The sequence below is a fragment of the Pseudorca crassidens genome, chromosome 2 (assembly GCF_039906515.1).
Source record: "Pseudorca crassidens isolate mPseCra1 chromosome 2, mPseCra1.hap1, whole genome shotgun sequence".
Lineage (NCBI taxonomy): Eukaryota > Metazoa > Chordata > Mammalia > Artiodactyla > Delphinidae > Pseudorca > Pseudorca crassidens.
Window position 1 is genome coordinate 13,228,206 of NC_090297.1, and position 6,000 is coordinate 13,234,205.

Below are 6,000 nucleotides of genomic sequence, written 5' to 3' on the forward strand. Positions count from 1 at the left end.
ATGGAGGAGCTCAGAGGGGCCAGTGCTCTCCTGGGGATGGTTAGACGAGGGAAGGACACTGGGGCCAGCTCCTCCAGGCATGCTCAGGACTGGGGGCCTGGGTATGAAGAAGCTGAATCGGCTGAGATGAAACCACAGGGCAGGGTGTCCTTGGAACACAGCACAGACCTTGGAACAGGTTGAGACATTGGGGAGTGGTGGTAACCTGTCTTAATAGGGCCTCATTATTGAGCACCTACTGTGTGTCAGGCACTGTACTAGCTTTTCTACATGTGAGTCCATTTTCTCCTTAGAGCTATATGAGGTGGGTAATTATCAACCCCATTTTAGAGATGAGGAAACTGAGGTGCAGAGAGCCAAAGGGACCCATTCAAGGCTTCAAGGCTGGTCTTTGGAGGCCCTGGACTCAAACACAGGCCAATTTGGTTCCAGAACCTTTCTGCTCTGATGAGGGAGAGTGAGAAACCCCACCTTTGACAGCTCAAAGAGTCCCCCTCGGAGCCCCCGAGCATTTCTTTCCCAGAGAAAGGCCTTCTCCTCTTCTTTTCCCATGTTTCACTGGACTGCCTCATGGGGAAAGACCTGTAGGAGCACCAGTGCCTCCAGAATGGCTTGGCTCCCATGACAACAGATACACAACAGCCCAGTCATAGGACCCTCCCCCTGACAAGGGAGGGGGTCGTGGGGAGGTCCAGCTTCAGGCCCAGCCCCTGGCACAAGGCCTGGCACTGAGCAGGGCCTCCATGAGTGCTTCTGGAGTTAATTCACAGCTGAGTGGACATTAGGGGGCATACCTACTGCCATTGTTTGCTCAATCCTCCCAGGATGGGTTCAAAATGCTGAAGATTCTTTGGCACTGTCCCCATTGAGAAGTTTCTTACCTTCCTCTTGAATCTGAGTCTGTCTTTCTGCTTGACAATGGAATATGATGGACGTGACACTATGCCATTTCTGGGCCTGGTAGCTTCTTCTTTCATGCTTTCGGGAGCCCTGAGCTGCCGTATGGGAAGTCCAGCTACCCTGCTGGAGAGGCAACTGGGGCAGACCCACAGAGACAGAGAAGACCTGAGAGAGAGTCCTGGCCTTGGGCACCACGCACTCAGGTGAGCTGTCTTGGATGCTGTTGCCTGGTCAAGTCCCCAGATGACTACAGATCCAGATGATGTCACATCGAGCAAAAGAACCACCAAACTGAACCCAGTCAACCCACAGAATCATGACATCATCAAAAAGGGTGTCGTTCTAAGATGCTAAACTTTGGGATGGTTCATTTTCTGTAACTACATGCCTCCTCCTCTTCTGGTAGTAAAGGCAACCTTTTGGGTTGCCCCTTTGCCTGCTCTCCTGATGCAGGTGCCAATCCTATTAACACCTTGTTCCTTCAGTCCCAGGAATGGGTTGGGACCCAGGCCTAGTCAATGTAATATTAAGCCACCTGGCAGTAGTGATTGGCTCAGAGATGGGCATGTGACTCTAGATGAACCAATCAGGGCCCTTCCCTGGGCTTTATATATTGATGCTGGGTGAGAGAAGCTGTTTCTTCTGAGGTTGCTAAACTGGGACCCACATGAATCCAGAAGTTGTCTGTGGTCATGTTCCCCACCCCCATCCCCACACCAGCTCGTTGTAGAACAATTCCAGCTGCCATGGGAGAGGACAGAAAAGATGGTGTGGTGACATCATTGGACCAGCCCTTCCTCTGGACTCTTCCAAGTTTCATGAGCCGATAAATGTTCTTTTATCTCTAAGCTGGTTTGAGGTGATTTCTGTCACTTGAACAGATGGGACACACATCATACTGACTCCACTTCTTGGCATTATCAAACTTGTTGTTCTGTCTCAGAGGCTTGGTCCTCATGGGAAAGGAAAGCTATACCTGCTCTGTCCAGGCCCCGGCGTTGGGCCCTTTACCCTATTCTATTACTGACTCCCAGCACTGCCTTCAGGGAGGTGGATTCTGACCATTTTGCAGGGTTGGAGCGGGTCACAGGCCGAGGGGCAGACCCCCACCCAACCTCTCTCTTCATGTGGCAGCTCTGCTCTGGGGCAGAGCAAGGCAGAGACCAGGCGGGGGAAGAGCGGGGGAGGCAAGGGAATCCCATTAATTTTTCCAGGCTTAAATCAATTTAATGGGAGCCTCCAATGACTCTGATTTGATTTTTCATTTTCACTATTACAATTATCAGCTGATATTACCGGCAGCTCTAGCTTGAAATGGGACAGCACAGCAGAGGCTGTCAAAAAGGGAAGAGTACCAGATTACACCAATTATCTAATATTTTGCTAATTAGACACCCAATGCATCTCTTTCATTTACAGCGAGGGGAAAAAAAGCCTTCGTGCTATCATTGTTATTCTTCTTTGCTGATCAGTGGTTATCACGTACCCCAGCTTGTGGGTTTTACATCCCAAGGAGATCTTCCATTTCCAGAATCTTTCATCCCCACGAAACTGCCTCATGTGGAGTCAGGGAATTCCTGAAGTCTACCTTTATTCCTTTGTGCTGCTCTCTGAGGAGACGGAGCGCAGGTGGTTCAGGTGTGCTCAGGCTCCATGGGGTGACACTGTGTCGGGGTGCAAGATGCATGGTAAGTAGTGTCAGGCACCTCCAAACCTAAGAGCAGGTGCCTTAGAGGAGGACCTTGGAAGGAATTGGGCTGGAACATTGTTTAGAGTCAGAAACCTTCCTTCTTCTTTACAGATGGTGAAGGGGCTCGGAGAGAGGGTGTGACCCAGCTAAGGGGCCACAGAGAGTTGTGGCAGAGCTGTGCCTGGACCCGGGGTCTCCTGATCTCCAATATGACAGATTTTCCACCCACTGCATATGGCCAGTGTGAACTCAAGGTCGTTGAAGTCTCCCATGCAATTGACGATTGGTAAGAAGGAAAACATGGTCAACGAATGTGTTCAGGTGTAGCCATCCGTCTGCAGGCTCACATGTCTGCACAGCTGCCCCTCCTTAGCACATGGTATGGTAAGAAGAGCTTAGCTTTGGGGTCAGAAATACTGGGTTCAGATCCTGCATCTACCACTTACCAGCTACGTGACCTTGATCAAATTCTTCAACCCTTTGAATCCCAAAGGGAACAGAAAGCCCAGAATGAGAGAAGTCTCATGAAAATCAGGAGTCACTCGTTTATCCCATAGACCCATTTTCCAAATGGATACACGAAGTCAGTGAAGGGGCTTCATTATTTTATTTCAGTAATAATAGTAACTGCTACTGTTTACTGAGGACCCACTACGTCCAGGCTTGTGTCAAATGCTTTATGTGTATCTCATTTAACCAGTGCCAGGAAGTGGGATTGTCATGCCCATTTTACAGCAGAGAAGAGTGAGGCTCTCAGAGGTCAGGTGACTTGACTTCTGGGGTACATGGCAAAGCCTGGATTGAAACCCAGCTTGTTTTCAGGGACCTTTAGGTCCCCTGGGTCCTTCAGTCTAAGGAGGATGGAATGCATGGTGGAGGTTGGGGGTGGCGGAGACCACAGAGGAGGGACAGCTTGCCTTGGAGTCACCAGCCACAAGCCCTTTCACCTCTCCCTAGATTCTGATTCGTAGAGCTCAGGGCAGCTGCTCTCAGAAACGTGGTCAGCTCTGCTGACCAGTGTGCTCATCAGAGCCAGTGGTCATCTATTTAAGACGTTTCCCAGGGCCCTGTGCCAGCTGCTTAATGATACGGGGGCAGTTGGCCTCATGTTCAGAGTGTCCTGGGGTGAGCCGGGGAAGGGTGTCAGTGCGTGACCCGACCGCGGTGGGGTTCCTGCTCCGTCATGGTCTGGGGCTGTGAGTGACCACCCCTGGTCACTGCCGCCACCCCGTGGCCACACTCCAGGACTTCTTGGGAAGGAGGGTGTGCCGTGGCCTTCAGTGCCTGAGTTCCTTGGAGTTAATTTTGTAAGTGACGGGGATAAGACTTTCTTTTGTGCCTGATAATGGCTCAGCCCTGCGGCAGCATGCCCCCAATTTGGCTAATGAACTTTTCTGTTGGTAAATGAGATTTTTAAGATGGGAAAGGAGGATAGGCAAGGGAGGCTGCAGCAGCATTCCAGGTGAGTGAGGGTCCGGCTCCGAGGGAGGAGGTTTCGTGGTTGATGGGAGAGCTGTTCCTTAGGAGGCGGGATGGATGGATGGATGGGGGTGAGAAAAAGTCAGGAATGGCATCCTTTTTTCTGGTTTGTGCAACTGGCCAGAGAATGGTCAGCCTTGCCAATTCATTCATTCATTTATTCACTCATTCATTCAACACACACACACACAAACACACATTGCTCACCTATTTTTTTAAAAAAATTTATTTATTTATTTAGGCTGCGTTGGGTCTTCATTGCTGTGCGCGGGCTTCCTCTAGTTGGGGTGAGCAGGGGCTACTCTTCATTGCAGTGCGCGGGCTTCTCATTCTCTTGTTGCCAAGCACGGGCTCTAGGCATGCGGGCTCAGTAGTTGTAGCGCACGGGCTTAGCTGCTCCACAGCATGTGGGATCTTCCTGGACCAGGGATTGAACCTGTGTCCCCTGTATTGGCAGGCGGATTCTTAACCACTGTGCCACCAGGGAAGTCCCTCGTATATTTCCCAAGTCCTGGGTGCCAGGTACTGGGACTAAAACCATGAACAGAACAGACCAAATCCCTTTCTCACAGAGCCAACATTCTAGTAAGATTTAGTCTTCAACTCGGGAGCCATGTAGAAACATAAAATGTGGAGCCTTGGGTTCACTGGATCTTAAAATCAGAGACTCTTCACTCTAATTCTATTAACTTCCATTAAGTGAGTGCTGACCCACGCAACGTCTCATTCAATCCTTGCAATGACCCTGAGGTGGGTTCTAGGGTTCTCCCCATTTTACAGATGGTACCACTGAGGCTTAGGGAGTTTTATAACATGGCCCCTAAATGGCTGAAGCCAGGATTGATCAGGCCTACCTGACACCTCTCCTCTCCTCTGCTGCCTCCCTCATCTTACAAATTGGGTACCTTCCGACAGGCGTGTTTGAGCATCCCAGAGCCTCCACTGGATCCTTCAGATGCCGTCTGTGGCATGTCTTGGATGAGGCAGCCCCCGCTTTGGCTCCATGCTCATTCTTATCCTGATCCCAGGCCCTCAGGCCCCTCCTCCTCTGCCCAGCCCCTCCCTACCCACTCCAGCTTCTTCTGTCTCCAGCTGACTGGCTCCTTCTCTTCCGGTCTCAGCCAGATTCTTGGAACAGACATCTCTGTGGCTCTCATCCTTTGTCTTCAATCTGCCGGGTCTGCTTATGTTGACTTCAGAGCTATCTTGGGTCATAACAAGGCAGGAGTGATAATGATAAAAACAACATAATCGCTGGCCCTATGGTGGGCTTGCTCTGTGCCACACGCTGCCTCATTTCATCTTCCCAGTGTTGTTAATCCCAGAAGGTAGATGCTTCCATTCTGCAGACCGGGAAATGAGGTCCAGGGGCTTGCAGCTAGTAAGTGGCAGAGCTGGGATTTGAACCCAGGACTGTGGCTCCAAAGCCTACATGCTTAATCAGCATTGTGCGGAGTTGGGAAGCTGGGTGAGAAACCCCCCTGGGTGAGGCTGCAGAAGGTGAGTCTGACCTGCTAGCAGCTGCCGGGTTTGCAGTGCAGGGAGGTGGGGGGAGGAGCCTGGAGTGGCTGCTGACGGAGCAGCCAGCCTTGTGGTCCGAAGCAAACTGCGCCCTTTCCTCCCTCCTCATACAGGTATTACTGGGGTGTCATCTCACTGTGATCCCCCAATCTCAAGTCGGCTTCCCTCCCAATCTTACTTTTATCGCACTGATCAGTACCTAAAACTGTCATGACTTACTGGTGTACTTGTTTTCTCTTCCCCTCTAGAATGAAAGCTCCAGGAGGGCAGGGCCTCGCATTGTTCCCCTGGCTGAAGCCCTGACACCTATGAGCCTGTGCTGGGTCCCGTATTCATCTGCAGAGAGGACGATGAATTTTCTTTGGAAGAGACAAAGTACCCCAGCCCCTTGACTGTGGTAAGGCCTAAAT